The sequence below is a fragment of the Schistocerca cancellata genome, chromosome 7, assembly GCF_023864275.1.
Source record: "Schistocerca cancellata isolate TAMUIC-IGC-003103 chromosome 7, iqSchCanc2.1, whole genome shotgun sequence".
Classification (NCBI taxonomy): domain Eukaryota; kingdom Metazoa; phylum Arthropoda; class Insecta; order Orthoptera; family Acrididae; genus Schistocerca; species Schistocerca cancellata.
The window spans coordinates 438773408-438793374 of NC_064632.1; the positions used below are offsets into that span (position 1 = coordinate 438773408).

At 41.5% G+C, this 19967-nt stretch overlaps 7 non-coding genes across 7 annotated transcripts; all 7 read left to right on the top strand.

Moving 5' to 3' along the window:
* Positions 1–1773: 1773 nt before the first annotated feature.
* Positions 1774–1880, top strand: LOC126093498 (U6 spliceosomal RNA). Its single transcript, XR_007521646.1, has one exon. It is a non-coding gene; the product is annotated as a U6 spliceosomal RNA (small nuclear RNA).
* A 2768-nt stretch (positions 1881–4648) lies between these two features.
* On the top strand, positions 4649–4755 carry LOC126093449 (U6 spliceosomal RNA). Its single transcript, XR_007521605.1, has one exon. It is a non-coding gene; the product is annotated as a U6 spliceosomal RNA (small nuclear RNA).
* Positions 4756–7523: 2768 nt separating this feature from the next.
* Positions 7524–7630, top strand: LOC126093499 (U6 spliceosomal RNA). The gene has a single exon (XR_007521647.1). It is a non-coding gene; the product is annotated as a U6 spliceosomal RNA (small nuclear RNA).
* A 2773-nt stretch (positions 7631–10403) lies between these two features.
* LOC126093450 (U6 spliceosomal RNA) lies at positions 10404–10510 on the top strand. The gene has a single exon (XR_007521606.1). It is a non-coding gene; the product is annotated as a U6 spliceosomal RNA (small nuclear RNA).
* A 2768-nt stretch (positions 10511–13278) lies between these two features.
* Positions 13279–13385, top strand: LOC126093451 (U6 spliceosomal RNA). Its single transcript, XR_007521607.1, has one exon. It is a non-coding gene; the product is annotated as a U6 spliceosomal RNA (small nuclear RNA).
* A 2768-nt stretch (positions 13386–16153) lies between these two features.
* On the top strand, positions 16154–16260 carry LOC126093486 (U6 spliceosomal RNA). The gene has a single exon (XR_007521636.1). It is a non-coding gene; the product is annotated as a U6 spliceosomal RNA (small nuclear RNA).
* Positions 16261–19032: 2772 nt separating this feature from the next.
* On the top strand, positions 19033–19139 carry LOC126093500 (U6 spliceosomal RNA). The gene has a single exon (XR_007521648.1). It is a non-coding gene; the product is annotated as a U6 spliceosomal RNA (small nuclear RNA).
* Positions 19140–19967: the final 828 nt, after the last annotated feature.

Here is a 19967-nt window from a genome sequence, read left to right on the forward strand (position 1 = left end):
TGACCCACAAAGTATTTTCCCACATGTCTGGCAATCAGCCACTACATATAGTTACCTAAATTAATTTCAAAAGTGTCAGCCAATGAATACCACAACATTGAAGTGTTTAGAAAGCAGACCAGTATGCTAATATTAACATATAACACTGTATGTTAATATTAGCATACTGGTCTGCTTTCTAAACACTTCAGTGTTGTGGTATTCATTAACTGACACCTTTGAAATTAATTTAGGTAACTATATGTAGTGGCTGATTGCCAGACATGTGGGAAAATACTTTGTGGGTCACACCAGTGAAATTTGTACATGACATGCTGCTTCACCACAGATTTGCTGTAATAGTTGGTTTTTAGGTGAAGGGCAGTGGCTCATTACACAGGCAGATATGCTTCAGTTAAGAATCTGGTGAGGTGTCACCTGCAGTGACAGCACTTTGAATCCCATCAATGTCATACAAGTCGATGCTGTTCATAATTGCAGCTGATGCACCTCTCATCCTGTGTCTAGGAGAAAGATTGGACAATCTCTGCGTGCAATATTCATTATGTCACATACACAGAAGCTCTACCACATAAGCAGATACAGAGCCAGTCTAGACACAAAACACTAGCAAGCTTCAAGATTTTGGAATAGACAACTACATCACAAACCAGTTTGTCTCACATGACACCAATAGCTACTCAGTTGTTAACTGCTTTCAGATACTAAATCTATCACTCTTTGTTTTGCACTAGCAATTCTTCCTGCAATAACAACATTCACCAAACTGGATTACATCTGATTGACATTTCCCAGGAACATAACTATAGCTACTAACACAATGCTAACCTGGTTTCTCCTACCACAAGTCCCCTCAATATTTTAGGCTCATTCACACATCTCCATCACAGTGTTTCACTGTTGTCAAGTAGACCTGCCCTGTGTAAACTTGGATCAACACAAATATATCACCTGGTATTGTACTGAAAACGGAACTATGTCCATCATTCCTCACACAACTCGCATTCACCCATCCATGCCCTAGTAATGACCTACACTGCTGTGTTTCAAAGTGTGCAATATGAATGCTGTTTTTAATGGTTCGTGAGGCTACTGTGTCTCTTCTTGCAGTCACAATTGTCTTCTGGCGCCATTGGATGAATAGGACCATGCTTGGTGTCTGTGGAGTTACTCAATAATTTACATGGTCACAGACTGTGTCTTCTTGTGGTGTACTTGATGTGTGAGTTAAAAGTTGCCTTACATATGCGACTCTGTCATTAAATCGATTAGTATCATAAGAAAGTACCACTGCAAGAGTAATGAAATTTGTGTTAGCAGTGAAGACAATTTCGCAAAAATATTCACTTGTTTTGAGAGTCTTGAAGACCTGCTACCAGCTCCAATCAGAGTCATTTATCCCACACATTAGAGAAGTGTGTTTCATAGGTATTCCTGTAAGACACTAAATTCGGGATGTAAGAACATGGCGTCAATAGGTGCCAACACGTCTTGCTGCCGCCTAGCGGCAGCTGTGTGAAGCTGCTGCTGCTCTGGTTGGATGCTGCGAGAGCAAGCGACTCTACGACCTAAGTTTTACATCCATTACTGCCAAATAATACAGTTGACAGAGCTGCCACTTACTAATAACGACACCTCGCAGTAATTAATTGACAGATTAGCACTCGGCAAGCCTTGTGTTCCTCGCCAGAGCTGCGTAAAGCTACGTCCAAGCCGAACCATGTTTGACGCGACGCCATAACTATATATACAATTTGAGAGGGCTCCGCGAATGTACTCGCTTCGGCGGTACATATACTAAAATTGGAACGATACATAGAAGATTAGCATGGCCCCTGCGCAAGGATGACACGCAAAATCGTGAAGCGTTCCACATTTTTTTCGCAATCTCACTCTCTCATGTCTCACATCAGCTGCTAATACCCTCAGCCACCTACACAAGTTTCGCTTCATATCTGCACCCACTTGTCACAAACTATGCTCTCCATTTACGCAGTTCTCCTCCACTCTCTTTCATTCACAACAGAACATGATAAAACTGGCGATAAACCTATCCCTTACATCACCAATGCACATCTAAAACGTCACTATAATAACAAGTCAGCAAGCACACCAAAACCACAATTACACTGACACAAGTACATGTCACTAGCACCCCTTCAGCTCATTGGCAAACCTGACACATATCACAGCCAGTCTACGCCTAAGATTAAGACTAAGCCTAGCACAGGCAAAAGCCTCTTCTCTTCCTCAGTATCACACTCAGCTGTCACAACATCTCTTCCTACTGTCTCAATCATGTCATTTCATAACACACACCTACTGCCACACACAACATTTGGAAACCTTACATCAACTTTACACAAGATAGCTGCATGTTCCAAATCTTTCTCACTCACATAGTTTCACTCAGACTACTGCTTAAATACACTCTAGCGCTCTAACATTAGCTTGCATTACCTAATATTTATTTTTCTCTAACGCCTACAAAGCTTCTGGTGCCTGTATGCCACTATCACATACTGTCTGCACACAGACCCACAACATTTATCTCTATTCATCTTCATGGCTGTAGCTGATGCCATAATTGTTTCAGCAGCATAAATAAACATGTGAAGGAAGATGTCTCTTTAATCATTAAGTGTGCAAGCTACCCCTTTACAGGAAGTTCATTTAACATTATGTTTCAAGTAACTTTCCTAGTGGCCTTGCTATCCAGCTGCAGCCCTCATAATACAGACTGCAGGTGACACCTCATCAGATTCTTAACTGAAGCACATCTGCCTGTGAAATAAGACACTGCCCGTCACCTAAAAACCAACTATTACAGCAAATCTGTGGTGAATCAGCATGTCATGTACAAATTTCGATGGTGTGACCCACAAAGTATTTTCCCACATGTCTGGCAATCAGCCACTACATATAGTTACCTAAATTAATTTCAAAAGTGTCAGCCAATGAATACCACAACATTGAAGTGTTTAGAAAGCAGACCAGTATGCTAATATCAACATATAACACTGTATGTTAATATTAGCATACTGGTCTGCTTTCTAAACACTTCAGTGTTGTGGTATTCATTAACTGACACCTTTGAAATTAATTTAGGTAACTATATGTAGTGGCTGATTGCCAGACATGTGGGAAAATACTTTGTGGGTCACACCAGTGAAATTTGTACATGACATGCTGCTTCACCACAGATTTGCTGTAATAGTTGGTTTTTAGGTGAAGGGCAGTGGCTCATTACACAGGCAGATATGCTTCAGTTAAGAATCTGGTGAGGTGTCACCTGCAGTGACAGCACTTTGAATCCCATCAATGTCATACAAGTCGATGCTGTTCATAATTGCAGCTGATGCACCTCTCATCCTGTGTCTAGGAGAAAGATTGGACAATCTCTGCATGCAATATTCATTATGTCACATACACAGAAGCTCTACCACATAAGCAGATACAGAGCCAGTCTAGACACAAAACACTAGCAAGCTTCAAGATTTTGGAATAGACAACAACATCACAAACCAGTTTGTCTCACATGACACCAATAGCTACTCAGTTGTTAACTGCTTTCAGATACTAAATCTATCACTCTTTGTTTTGCACTAGCAATTCTTCCTGCAATAACAACATTCACCAAACTGGATTACATCTGATTGACATTTCCCAGGAACATAACTATAGCTACTAACACAATGCTAACCTGGTTTCTCCTACCACAAGTCCCCTCAATATTTTAGGCTCATTCACACATCTCCATCACAGTGTTTCACTGTTGTCAAGTAGACCTGCCCTGTGTAAACTTGGATCAACACAAATATATCACCTGGTATTGTACTGAAAACGGAACTATGTCCATCATTCCTCACACAACTCGCATTCACCCATCCATGCCCTAGTAATGACCTACACTGCTGTGTTTCAAAGTGTGCAATATGAATGCTGTTTTTAATGGTTCGTGAGGCTACTGTGTCTCTTCTTGCAGTCACAATTGTCTTCTGGCGCCATTGGATGAATAAGAGCATGCTTGGTGTCTGTGGAGTTACTCAATAATTTACATGGTCACAGACTGTGTCTTCTTGTGGTGTACTTGATGTGTGAGTTAAAAGTTGCCTTACATATGCGACTCTGTCATTAAATCGATTAGTATCATAAGAAAGTACCACTGCAAGAGTAATGAAATTTGTGTTAGCAGTGAAGACAGTTTCGCAAAAATATTCACTTGTTTTGAGAGTCTTGAAGACCTGCTACCAGCTCCAATCAGAGTCATTTATCCCACACATTAGAGAAGTGTGTTTCATAGGTATGCCTGTAAGACACTAAATTCGGGATGTAAGAACATGGCGTCAATAGGTGCCAACACGTCTTGCTGCCGCCTAGCGGCAGCTGTGTGAAGCTGCTGCTGCTCTGGGTGGATGCTGCGAGAGCAAGCGACTCTACGATCTAAGTTTTACATCCAATACTGCCAAATAATACAGTTGACAGAGCTGCCACTTACTAATAACGACACCTCGCAGTAATTAATTGACAGATTAGCACTCGGCAGGCCTTGTGTTCCTCGCCAGAGCTGCGTAAAGCTACGTCCAAGCCGAACCATGTTTGACGCGACGCCATAACTATATATACAATTTCAGAGGGCTCCTCGAATGTACTCGCTTCGGCGGTACATATACTAAAATTGGAACGATACAGAGAAGATTAGCATGGCCCCTGCGCAAGGATGACACGCAAAATCGTGAAGCGTTCCACATTTTTTTCGCAATCTCACTCTCTCATGTCTCACATCAGCTGCTAATACCCTCAGCCACCTACACAAGTTTCGCTTCATATCTGCACCCACTTGTCACAAACTATGCTCTCCATTTACGCAGTTTTCCTCCACTCTCTTTCATTCACAACAGAACATGATAAAACTGGCGATAAACCTATCCCTTACATCACCAATGCACATCTAAAACGTCACTCTAATAACAAGTCAGCAAGCACACCAAAACCACAACTACACTGACACAAGTACATGTCACTAGCACCCCTTCAGCTCATTGGCAAACCTGACACAAATCACAGCCAGTCTAAGCCTAAGATTAAGACTAAGCCTAGCACAGGCAAAAGCCTCTTCTCTTCCTCAGTATCACACTCAGCTGTCACAACATCTCTTCCTACTGTCTCAATCATGTCATTTCATAACACACACCTACTGCCACACACAACATTTGGAAACCTTACATCAACTTTACACAAGATAGCTGCATGTTCCAAATCTTTCTCACTCACATAGTTTCACTCAGACTACTGCTTAAATACACTCTAGTGCTCTAACATTAGCTTGCATTACCTAATATTTATTTTTCTCTAACGCCTACAAAGCTTCTGGTGCCTGTATGCCACTATCACATACTGTCTGCACACAGACCCACAACATTTATCTCTATTCATCTTCATGGCTGTAGCTGATGCCATAATTGTTTCAGCAGCATAAATAAACATGTGAAGGAAGATGTCTCTTTAATCATTAAGTGTGCAAGCTACCCCTTTACAGGAAGTTCATTTAACATTATGTTTCAAGTAACTTTCCTAGTGGCCTTGCTATCCAGCTGCAGCCCCCATAATACAGACTGCAGGTGACACCTCATCAGATTCTTAACTGAAGCACATCTGCCTGTGAAATAAGACACTGCCCGTCACCTAAAAACCAACTATTACAGCAAATCTGTGGTGAATCAGCATGTCATGTACAAATTTCGATGGTGTGACCCACAAAGTATTTTCCCACATGTCTGGCAATCAGCCACTACATATAGTTACCTAAATTAATTTCAAAAGTGTCAGCCAATGAATACCACAACATTGAAGTGTTTAGAAAGCAGACCAGTATGCTAATATTAACATATAACACTGTATGTTAATATTAGCATACTGGTCTGCTTTCTAAACACTTCAGTGTTGTGGTATTCATTAACTGACACCTTTGAAATTAATTTAGGTAACTATATGTAGTGGCTGATTGCCAGACATGTGGGAAAATACTTTGTGGGTCACACCAGTGAAATTTGTACATGACATGCTGCTTCACCACAGATTTGCTGTAATAGTTGGTTTTTAGGTGAAGGGCAGTGGCTCATTACACAGGCAGATATGCTTCAGTTAAGAATCTGGTGAGGTGTCACCTGCAGTGACAGCACTTTGAATCCCATCAATGTCATACAAGTCGATGCTGTTCATAATTGCAGCTGATGCACCTCTCATCCTGTGTCTAGGAGAAAGATTGGACAATCTCTGCGTGCAATATTCATTATGTCACATACACAGAAGCTCTACCACATAAGCAGATACAGAGCCAGTCTAGACACAAAACACTAGCAAGCTTCAAGATTTTGGAATAGACAACTACATCACAAACCAGTTTGTCTCACATGACACCAATAGCTACTCAGTTGTTAACTGCTTTCAGATACTAAATCTATCACTCTTTGTTTTGCACTAGCAATTCTTCCTGCAATAACAACATTCACCAAACTGGATTACATCTGATTGACATTTCCCAGGAACATAACTATAGCTACTAACACAATGCTAACCTGGTTTCTCCTACCACAAGTCCCCTCAATATTTTAGGCTCATTCACACATGTCCATCACAGTGTTTCACTGTTGTCAAGTAGACCTGCCCTGTGTAAACTTGGATCAACACAAATATATCACCTGGTATTGTACTGAAAACGGAACTATGTCCATCATTCCTCACACAACTCGCATTCACCCATCCATGCCCTAGTAATGACCTACACTGCTGTGTTTCAAAGTGTGCAATATGAATGCTGTTTTTAATGGTTCGTGAGGCTACTGTGTCTCTTCTTGCAGTCACAATTGTCTTCTGGCGCCATTGGATGAATAGGACCATGCTTGGTGTCTGTGGAGTTACTCAATAATTTACATGGTCACAGACTGTGTCTTCTTGTGGTGTACTTGATGTGTGAGTTAAAAGTTGCCTTACATATGCGACTCTGTCATTAAATCGATTAGTATCATAAGAAAGTACCACTGCAAGAGTAATGAAATTTGTGTTAGCAGTGAAGACAATTTCGCAAAAATATTCACTTGTTTTGAGAGTCTTGAAGACCTGCTACCAGCTCCAATCAGAGTCATTTATCCCACACATTAGAGAAGTGTGTTTCATAGGTATTCCTGTAAGACACTAAATTCGGGATGTAAGAACATGGCGTCAATAGGTGCCAACACGTCTTGCTGCCGCCTAGCGGCAGCTGTGTGAAGCTGCTGCTGCTCTGGTTGGATGCTGCGAGAGCAAGCGACTCTACGACCTAAGTTTTACATCCATTACTGCCAAATAATACAGTTGACAGAGCTGCCACTTACTAATAACGACACCTCGCAGTAATTAATTGACAGATTAGCACTCGGCAAGCCTTGTGTTCCTCGCCAGAGCTGCGTAAAGCTACGTCCAAGCCGAACCATGTTTGACGCGACGCCATAACTATATATACAATTTGAGAGGGCTCCGCGAATGTACTCGCTTCGGCGGTACATATACTAAAATTGGAACGATACATAGAAGATTAGCATGGCCCCTGCGCAAGGATGACACGCAAAATCGTGAAGCGTTCCACATTTTTTTCGCAATCTCACTCTCTCATGTCTCACATCAGCTGCTAATACCCTCAGCCACCTACACAAGTTTCGCTTCATATCTGCACCCACTTGTCACAAACTATGCTCTCCATTTACGCAGTTCTCCTCCACTCTCTTTCATTCACAACAGAACATGATAAAACTGGCGATAAACCTATCCCTTACATCACCAATGCACATCTAAAACGTCACTATAATAACAAGTCAGCAAGCACACCAAAACCACAACTACACTGACACAAGTACATGTCACTAGCACCCCTTCAGCTCATTGGCAAACCTGACACATATCACAGCCAGTCTACGCCTAAGATTAAGACTAAGCCTAGCACAGGCAAAAGCCTCTTCTCTTCCTCAGTATCACACTCAGCTGTCACAACATCTCTTCCTACTGTCTCAATCATGTCATTTCATAACACACACCTACTGCCACACACAACATTTGGAAACCTTACATCAACTTTACACAAGATAGCTGCATGTTCCAAATCTTTCTCACTCACATAGTTTCACTCAGACTACTGCTTAAATACACTCTAGCGCTCTAACATTAGCTTGCATTACCTAATATTTATTTTTCTCTAACGCCTACAAAGCTTCTGGTGCCTGTATGCCACTATCACATACTGTCTGCACACAGACCCACAACATTTATCTCTATTCATCTCCATGGCTGTAGCTGATGCCATAATTGTTTCAGCAGCATAAATAAACATGTGAAGGAAGATGTCTCTTTAATCATTAAGTGTGCAAGCTACCCCTTTACAGGAAGTTCATTTAACATTATGTTTCAAGTAACTTTCCTAGTGGCCTTGCTATCCAGCTGCAGCCCTCATAATACAGACTGCAGGTGACACCTCATCAGATTCTTAACTGAAGCACATCTGCCTGTGAAATAAGACACTGCCCGTCACCTAAAAACCAACTATTACAGCAAATCTGTGGTGAATCAGCATGTCATGTACAAATTTCGATGGTGTGACCCACAAAGTATTTTCCCACATGTCTGGCAATCAGCCACTACATATAGTTACCTAAATTAATTTCAAAAGTGTCAGCCAATGAATACCACAACATTGAAGTGTTTAGAAAGCAGACCAGTATGCTAATATTAACATATAACACTGTATGTTAATATTAGCATACTGGTCTGCTTTCTAAACACTTCACTTCAGTGTTGTGGTATTCATTAACTGACACCTTTGAAATTAATTTAGGTAACTATATGTAGTGGCTGATTGCCAGACATGTGGGAAAATACTTTGTGGGTCACACCAGTGAAATTTGTACATGACATGCTGCTTCACCACAGATTTGCTGTAATAGTTGGTTTTTAGGTGAAGGGCAGTGGCTCATTACACAGGCAGATATGCTTCAGTTAAGAATCTGGTGAGGTGTCACCTGCAGTGACAGCACTTTGAATCCCATCAATGTCATACAAGTCGATGCTGTTCATAATTGCAGCTGATGCACCTCTCATCCTGTGTCTAGGAGAAAGATTGGACAATCTCTGCGTGCAATATTCATTATGTCACATACACAGAAGCTCTACCACATAAGCAGATACAGAGCCAGTCTAGACACAAAACACTAGCAAGCTTCAAGATTTTGGAATAGACAACTACATCACAAACCAGTTTGTCTCACATGACACCAATAGCTACTCAGTTGTTAACTGCTTTCAGATACTAAATCTATCACTCTTTGTTTTGCACTAGCAATTCTTCCTGCAATAACAACATTCACCAAACTGGATTACATCTGATTGACATTTCCCAGGAACATAACTATAGCTACTAACACAATGCTAACCTGGTTTCTCCTACCACAAGTCCCCTCAATATTTTAGGCTCATTCACACATCTCCATCACAGTGTTTCACTGTTGTCAAGTAGACCTGCCCTGTGTAAACTTGGATCAACACAAATATATCACCTGGTATTGTACTGAAAACGGAACTATGTCCATCATTCCTCACACAACTCGCATTCACCCATCCATGCCCTAGTAATGACCTACACTGCTGTGTTTCAAAGTGTGCAATATGAATGCTGTTTTTAATGGTTCGTGAGGCTACTGTGTCTCTTCTTGCAGTCACAATTGTCTTCTGGCGCCATTGGATGAATAAGAGCATGCTTGGTGTCTGTGGAGTTACTCAATAATTTACATGGTCACAGACTGTGTCTTCTTGTGGTGTACTTGATGTGTGAGTTAAAAGTTGCCTTACATATGCGACTCTGTCATTAAATCGATTAGTATCATAAGAAAGTACCACTGCAAGAGTAATGAAATTTGTGTTAGCAGTGAATACAGTTTCGCAAAAATATTCACTTGTTTTGAGAGTCTTGAAGACCTGCTACCAGCTCCAATCAGAGTCATTTATCCCACACATTAGAGAAGTGTGTTTCATAGGTATGCCTGTAAGACACTAAATTCGGGATGTAAGAACATGGCGTCAATAGGTGCCAACACGTCTTGCTGCCGCCTAGCGGCAGCTGTGTGAAGCTGCTGCTGCTCTGGGTGGATGCTGCGAGAGCAAGCGACTCTACGATCTAAGTTTTACATCCAATACTGCCAAATAATACAGTTGACAGAGCTGCCACTTACTAATAACGACACCTCGCAGTAATTAATTGACAGATTAGCACTCGGCAGGCCTTGTGTTCCTCGCCAGAGCTGCGTAAAGCTACGTCCAAGCCGAACCATGTTTGACGCGACGCCATAACTATATATACAATTTCAGAGGGCTCCTCGAATGTACTCGCTTCGGCGGTACATATACTAAAATTGGAACGATACAGAGAAGATTAGCATGGCCCCTGCGCAAGGATGACACGCAAAATCGTGAAGCGTTCCACATTTTTTTCGCAATCTCACTCTCTCATGTCTCACATCAGCTGCTAATACCCTCAGCCACCTACACAAGTTTCGCTTCATATCTGCACCCACTTGTCACAAACTATGCTCTCCATTTACGCAGTTCTCCTCCACTCTCTTTCATTCACAACAAAACATGATAAAACTGGCGATAAACCTATCCCTTACATCACCAATGCACATCTAAAACGTCACTCTAATAACAAGTCAGCAAGCACACCAAAACCACAACTACACTGACACAAGTACATGTCACTAGCACCCCTTCAGCTCATTGGCAAACCTGACACAAATCACAGCCAGTCTAAGCCTAAGATTAAGACTAAGCCTAGCACAGGCAAAAGCCTCTTCTCTTCCTCAGTATCACACTCAGCTGTCACAGCATCTCTTCCTACTGTCTCAATCATGTCATTTCATAACACACACCTACTGCCACACACAACATTTGGAAACCTTACATCAACTTTACACAAGATAGCTGCATGTTCCAAATCTTTCTCACTCACATAGTTTCACTCAGACTACTGCTTAAATACACTCTAGCGCTCTAACATTAGCTTGCATTACCTAATATTTATTTTTCTCTAACGCCTACAAAGCTTCTGGTGCCTGTATGCCACTATCACATACTGTCTGCACACAGACCCACAACATTTATCTCTATTCATCTTCATGGCTGTAGCTGATGCCATAATTGTTTCAGCAGCATAAATAAACATGTGAAGGAAGATGTCTCTTTAATCATTAAGTGTGCAAGCTACCCCTTTACAGGAAGTTCATTTAACATTATGTTTCAAGTAACTTTCCTAGTGGCCTTGCTATCCAGCTGCAGCCCTCATAATACAGACTGCAGGTGACACCTCATCAGATTCTTAACTGAAGCACATCTGCCTGTGAAATAAGACACTGCCCGTCACCTAAAAACCAACTATTACAGCAAATCTGTGGTGAATCAGCATGTCATGTACAAATTTCGATGGTGTGACCCACAAAGTATTTTCCCACATGTCTGGCAATCAGCCACTACATATAGTTACCTAAATTAATTTCAAAAGTGTCAGCCAATGAATACCACAACATTGAAGTGTTTAGAAAGCAGACCAGTATGCTAATATTAACATATAACACTGTATGTTAATATTAGCATACTGGTCTGCTTTCTAAACACTTCAGTGTTGTGGTATTCATTAACTGACACCTTTGAAATTAATTTAGGTAACTATATGTAGTGGCTGATTGCCAGACATGTGGGAAAATACTTTGTGGGTCACACCAGTGAAATTTGTACATGACATGCTGCTTCACCACAGATTTGCTGTAATAGTTGGTTTTTAGGTGAAGGGCAGTGGCTCATTACACAGGCAGATATGCTTCAGTTAAGAATCTGGTGAGGTGTCACCTGCAGTGACAGCACTTTGAATCCCATCAATGTCATACAAGTCGATGCTGTTCATAATTGCAGCTGATGCACCTCTCATCCTGTGTCTAGGAGAAAGATTGGACAATCTCTGCATGCAATATTCATTATGTCACATACACAGAAGCTCTACCACATAAGCAGATACAGAGCCAGTCTAGACACAAAACACTAGCAAGCTTCAAGATTTTGGAATAGACAACAACATCACAAACCAGTTTGTCTCACATGACACCAATAGCTACTCAGTTGTTAACTGCTTTCAGATACTAAATCTATCACTCTTTGTTTTGCACTAGCAATTCTTCCTGCAATAACAACATTCACCAAACTGGATTACATCTGATTGACATTTCCCAGGAACATAACTATAGCTACTAACACAATGCTAACCTGGTTTCTCCTACCACAAGTCCCCTCAATATTTTAGGCTCATTCACACATCTCCATCACAGTGTTTCACTGTTGTCAAGTAGACCTGCCCTGTGTAAACTTGGATCAACACAAATATATCACCTGGTATTGTACTGAAAACGGAACTATGTCCATCATTCCTCACACAACTCGCATTCACCCATCCATGCCCTAGTAATGACCTACACTGCTGTGTTTCAAAGTGTGCAATATGAATGCTGTTTTTAATGGTTCGTGAGGCTACTGTGTCTCTTCTTGCAGTCACAATTGTCTTCTGGCGCCATTGGATGAATAAGAGCATGCTTGGTGTCTGTGGAGTTACTCAATAATTTACATGGTCACAGACTGTGTCTTCTTGTGGTGTACTTGATGTGTGAGTTAAAAGTTGCCTTACATATGCGACTCTGTCATTAAATCGATTAGTATCATAAGAAAGTACCACTGCAAGAGTAATGAAATTTGTGTTAGCAGTGAATACAGTTTCGCAAAAATATTCACTTGTTTTGAGAGTCTTGAAGACCTGCTACCAGCTCCAATCAGAGTCATTTATCCCACACATTAGAGAAGTGTGTTTCATAGGTATGCCTGTAAGACACTAAATTCGGGATGTAAGAACATGGCGTCAATAGGTGCCAACACGTCTTGCTGCCGCCTAGCGGCAGCTGTGTGAAGCTGCTGCTGCTCTGGGTGGATGCTGCGAGAGCAAGCGACTCTACGATCTAAGTTTTACATCCAATACTGCCAAATAATACAGTTGACAGAGCTGCCACTTACTAATAACGACACCTCGCAGTAATTAATTGACAGATTAGCACTCGGCAGGCCTTGTGTTCCTCGCCAGAGCTGCGTAAAGCTACGTCCAAGCCGAACCATGTTTGACGCGACGCCATAACTATATATACAATTTCAGAGGGCTCCTCGAATGTACTCGCTTCGGCGGTACATATACTAAAATTGGAACGATACAGAGAAGATTAGCATGGCCCCTGCGCAAGGATGACACGCAAAATCGTGAAGCGTTCCACATTTTTTTCGCAATCTCACTCTCTCATGTCTCACATCAGCTGCTAATACCCTCAGCCACCTACACAAGTTTCGCTTCATATCTGCACCCACTTGTCACAAACTATGCTCTCCATTTACGCAGTTTTCCTCCACTCTCTTTCATTCACAACAGAACATGATAAAACTGGCGATAAACCTATCCCTTACATCACCAATGCACATCTAAAACGTCACTCTAATAACAAGTCAGCAAGCACACCAAAACCACAACTACACTGACACAAGTACATGTCACTAGCACCCCTTCAGCTCATTGGCAAACCTGACACAAATCACAGCCAGTCTAAGCCTAAGATTAAGACTAAGCCTAGCACAGGCAAAAGCCTCTTCTCTTCCTCAGTATCACACTCAGCTGTCACAACATCTCTTCCTACTGTCTCAATCATGTCATTTCATAACACACACCTACTGCCACACACAACATTTGGAAACCTTACATCAACTTTACACAAGATAGCTGCATGTTCCAAATCTTTCTCACTCACATAGTTTCACTCAGACTACTGCTTAAATACACTCTAGTGCTCTAACATTAGCTTGCATTACCTAATATTTATTTTTCTCTAACGCCTACAAAGCTTCTGGTGCCTGTATGCCACTATCACATACTGTCTGCACACAGACCCACAACATTTATCTCTATTCATCTTCATGGCTGTAGCTGATGCCATAATTGTTTCAGCAGCATAAATAAACATGTGAAGGAAGATGTCTCTTTAATCATTAAGTGTGCAAGCTACCCCTTTACAGGAAGTTCATTTAACATTATGTTTCAAGTAACTTTCCTAGTGGCCTTGCTATCCAGCTGCAGCCCCCATAATACAGACTGCAGGTGACACCTCATCAGATTCTTAACTGAAGCACATCTGCCTGTGAAATAAGACACTGCCCGTCACCTAAAAACCAACTATTACAGCAAATCTGTGGTGAATCAGCATGTCATGTACAAATTTCGATGGTGTGACCCACAAAGTATTTTCCCACATGTCTGGCAATCAGCCACTACATATAGTTACCTAAATTAATTTCAAAAGTGTCAGCCAATGAATACCACAACATTGAAGTGTTTAGAAAGCAGACCAGTATGCTAATATTAACATATAACACTGTATGTTAATATTAGCATACTGGTCTGCTTTCTAAACACTTCAGTGTTGTGGTATTCATTAACTGACACCTTTGAAATTAATTTAGGTAACTATATGTAGTGGCTGATTGCCAGACATGTGGGAAAATACTTTGTGGGTCACACCAGTGAAATTTGTACATGACATGCTGCTTCACCACAGATTTGCTGTAATAGTTGGTTTTTAGGTGAAGGGCAGTGGCTCATTACACAGGCAGATATGCTTCAGTTAAGAATCTGGTGAGGTGTCACCTGCAGTGACAGCACTTTGAATCCCATCAATGTCATACAAGTCGATGCTGTTCATAATTGCAGCTGATGCACCTCTCATCCTGTGTCTAGGAGAAAGATTGGACAATCTCTGCGTGCAATATTCATTATGTCACATACACAGAAGCTCTACCACATAAGCAGATACAGAGCCAGTCTAGACACAAAACACTAGCAAGCTTCAAGATTTTGGAATAGACAACTACATCACAAACCAGTTTGTCTCACATGACACCAATAGCTACTCAGTTGTTAACTGCTTTCAGATACTAAATCTATCACTCTTTGTTTTGCACTAGCAATTCTTCCTGCAATAACAACATTCACCAAACTGGATTACATCTGATTGACATTTCCCAGGAACATAACTATAGCTACTAACACAATGCTAACCTGGTTTCTCCTACCACAAGTCCCCTCAATATTTTAGGCTCATTCACACATCTCCATCACAGTGTTTCACTGTTGTCAAGTAGACCTGCCCTGTGTAAACTTGGATCAACACAAATATATCACCTGGTATTGTACTGAAAACGGAACTATGTCCATCATTCCTCACACAACTCGCATTCACCCATCCATGCCCTAGTAATGACCTACACTGCTGTGTTTCAAAGTGTGCAATATGAATGCTGTTATTAATGGTTCGTGAGGCTACTGTGTCTCTTCTTGCAGTCACAATTGTCTTCTGGCGCCATTGGATGAATAGGACCATGCTTGGTGTCTGTGGAGTTACTCAATAATTTACATGGTCACAGACTGTGTCTTCTTGTGGTGTCCTTGATGTGTGAGTTAAAAGTTGCCTTACATATGCGACTCTGTCATTAAATCGATTAGTATCATAAGAAAGTACCACTGCAAGAGTAATGAAATTTGTGTTAGCAGTGAAGACAATTTCGCAAAAATATTCACTTGTTTTGAGAGTCTTGAAGACCTGCTACCAGCTCCAATCAGAGTCATTTATCCCACACATTAGAGAAGTGTGTTTCATAGGTATTCCTGTAAGACACTAAATTCGGGATGTAAGAACATGGCGTCAATAGGTGCCAACACGTCTTGCTGCCGCCTAGCGGCAGCTGTGTGAAGCTGCTGCTGCTCTGGTTGGATGCTGCGAGAGCAAGCGACTCTACGACCTAAGTTTTACATCCAATACTGCCAAATAATACAGTTGACAGAGCTGCCACTTACTAATAACGACACCTCGCAGTAATTAATTGACAGATTAGCACTCGGCAAGCCTTGTGTTCCTCGCCAGAGCTGCGTAAAGCTACGTCCAAGCCGAACCATGTTTGACGCGACGCCATAACTATATATACAATTTGAGAGGGCTCCGCGAATGTACTCGCTTCGGCAGTACATATACTAAAATTGGAACGATACATAGAAGATTAGCATGGCCCCTGCGCAAGGATGACACGCAAAATCGTGAAGCGTTCCACATTTTTTTCGCAATCTCACTCTCTCATGTCTCACATCAGCTGCTAATACCCTCAGCCACCTACACAAGTTTCGCTTCATATCTGCACCCACTTGTCACAAACTATGCTCTCCATTTACGCAGTTCTCCTCCACTCTCTTTCATTCACAACAGAACATGATAAAACTGGCGATAAACCTATCCCTTACATCACCAATGCACATCTAAAACGTCACTATAATAACAAGTCAGCAAGCACACCAAAACCACAACTACACTGACACAAGTACATGTCACTAGCACCCCTTCAGCTCATTGGCAAACCTGACACATATCACAGCCAGTCTACGCCTAAGATTAAGACTAAGCCTAGCACAGGCAAAAGCCTCTTCTCTTCCTCAGTATCACACTCAGCTGTCACAACATCTCTTCCTACTGTCTCAATCATGTCATTTCATAACACACACCTACTGCCACACACAACATTTGGAAACCTTACATCAACTTTACACAAGATAGCTGCATGTTCCAAATCTTTCTCACTCACATAGTTTCACTCAGACTACTGCTTAAATACACTCTAGCGCTCTAACATTAGCTTGCATTACCTAATATTTATTTTTCTCTAACGCCTACAAAGCTTCTGGTGCCTGTATGCCACTATCACATACTGTCTGCACACAGACCCACAACATTTATCTCTATTCATCTCCATGGCTGTAGCTGATGCCATAATTGTTTCAGCAGCATAAATAAACATGTGAAGGAAGATGTCTCTTTAATCATTAAGTGTGCAAGCTACCCCTTTACAGGAAGTTCATTTAACATTATGTTTCAAGTAACTTTCCTAGTGGCCTTGCTATCCAGCTGCAGCCCTCATAATACAGACTGCAGGTGACACCTCATCAGATTCTTAACTGAAGCACATCTGCCTGTGAAATAAGACACTGCCCGTCACCTAAAAACCAACTATTACAGCAAATCTGTGGTGAATCAGCATGTCATGTACAAATTTCGATGGTGTGACCCACAAAGTATTTTCCCACATGTCTGGCAATCAGCCACTACATATAGTTACCTAAATTAATTTCAAAAGTGTCAGCCAATGAATACCACAACATTGAAGTGTTTAGAAAGCAGACCAGTATGCTAATATTAACATATAACACTGTATGTTAATATTAGCATACTGGTCTGCTTTCTAAACACTTCACTTCAGTGTTGTGGTATTCATTAACTGACACCTTTGAAATTAATTTAGGTAACTATATGTAGTGGCTGATTGCCAGACATGTGGGAAAATACTTTGTGGGTCACACCAGTGAAATTTGTACATGACATGCTGCTTCACCACAGATTTGCTGTAATAGTTGGTTTTTAGGTGAAGGGCAGTGGCTCATTACACAGGCAGATATGCTTCAGTTAAGAATCTGGTGAGGTGTCACCTGCAGTGACAGCACTTTGAATCCCATCAATGTCATACAAGTCGATGCTGTTCATAATTGCAGCTGATGCACCTCTCATCCTGTGTCTAGGAGAAAGATTGGACAATCTCTGCGTGCAATATTCATTATGTCACATACACAGAAGCTCTACCACATAAGCAGATACAGAGCCAGTCTAGACACAAAACCCTAGCAAGCTTCAAGATTTTGGAATAGACAACAACATCACAAACCAGTTTGTCTCACATGACACCAATAGCTACTCAGTTGTTAACTGCTTTCAGATACTAAATCTATCACTCTTTGTTTTGCACTAGCAATTCTTCCTGCAATAACAACATTCACCAAGCTGGATTACATCTGATTGACATTTGCCAGGAACATAACTATAGCTACTAACACAATGCTAACCTGGTTTCTCCTACCACAAGTCCCCTCAATATTTTAGGCTCATTCACACATCTCCATCACAGTGTTTCACTGTTGTCAAGTAGACCTGCCCTGTGTAAACTTGGATCAACACAAATATATCACCTGGTATTGTACTGAAAACGGAACTATGTCCATCATTCCTCACACAACTCGCATTCACCCATCCATGCCCTAGTAATGACCTACACTGCTGTGTTTCAAAGTGTGCAATATGAATGCTGTTTTTAATGGTTCGTGAGGCTACTGTGTCTCTTCTTGCAGTCACAATTGTCTTCTGGCGCCATTGGATGATAGGACCATGCTTGGTGTCTGTGGAGTTACTCAATAATTTACATGGTCACAGACTGTGTCTTCTTGTGGTGTACTTGATGTGTGAGTTAAAAGTTGCCTTACATATGCGACTCTGTCATTAAATCGATTAGTATCATAAGAAAGTACCACTGCAAGAGTAATGAAATTTGTGTTAGCAGTGAAGACAATTTCGCAAAAATATTCACTTGTTTTGAGAGTCTTGAAGACCTGCTACCAGCTCCAATCAGAGTCATTTATCCCACACATTAGAGAAGTGTGTTTCATAGGTATTCCTGTAAGACACTAAATTCGGGATGTAAGAACATGGCGTCAATAGGTGCCAACACGTCTTGCTGCCGCCTAGCGGCAGCTGTGTGAAGCTGCTGCTGCTCTGGTTGGATGCTGCGAGAGCAAGCGACTCTACGACCTAAGTTTTACATCCAATACTGCCAAATAATACAGTTGACAGAGCTGCCACTTACTAATAACGACACCTCGCAGTAATTAATTGACAGATTAGCACTCGGCAAGCCTTGTGTTCCTCGCCAGAGCTGCGTAAATCTACGTCCAAGCCGAACCATGTTTGACGCGACGCCATAACTATATATACAATTTGAGAGGGCTCCGCGAATGTACTCGCTTCGGCGGTACATATACTAAAATTGGAACGATACATAGAAGATTAGCATGGCCCCTGCGCAAGGATGACACGCAAAATCGTGAAGCGTTCCACATTTTTTTCGCAATCTCACTCTCTCATGTCTCACATCAGCTGCTAATACCCTCAGCCACCTACACAAGTTTCGCTTCATATCTGCACCCACTTGTCACAAACTATGCTCTCCATTTACGCAGTTCTCCTCCACTCTCTTTCATTCACAACAGAACATGATAAAACTGGCGATAAACCTATCCCTTACATCACCAATGCACATCTAAAACGTCACTATAATAACAAGTCAGCAAGCACACCAAAACCACAACTACACTGACACAAGTACATGTCACTAGCACCCCTTCAGCTCATTGGCAAACCTGACACATATCACAGCCAGTCTACGCCTAAGATTAAGACTAAGCCTAGCACAGGCAAAAGCCTCTTCTCTTCCTCAGTATCACACTCAGCTGTCACAACATCTCTTCCTACTGTCTCAATCATGTCATTTCATAACACACACCTACTGCCACACACAACATTTGGAAACCTTACATCAACTTTACACAAGATAGCTGCATGTTCCAAATCTTTCTCACTCACATAGTTTCACTCAGACTACTGCTTAAATACACTCTAGCGCTCTAACATTAGCTTGCATTACCTAATATTTATTTTTCTCTAACGCCTACAAAGCTTCTGGTGCCTGTATGCCACTATCACATACTGTCTGCACACAGACCCACAACATTTATCTCTATTCATCTCCATGGCTGTAGCTGATGCCATAATTGTTTCAGCAGCATAAATAAACATGTGAAGGAAGATGTCTCTTTAATCATTAAGTGTGCAAGCTACCCCTTTACAGGAAGTTCATTTAACATTATGTTTCAAGTAACTTTCCTAGTGGCC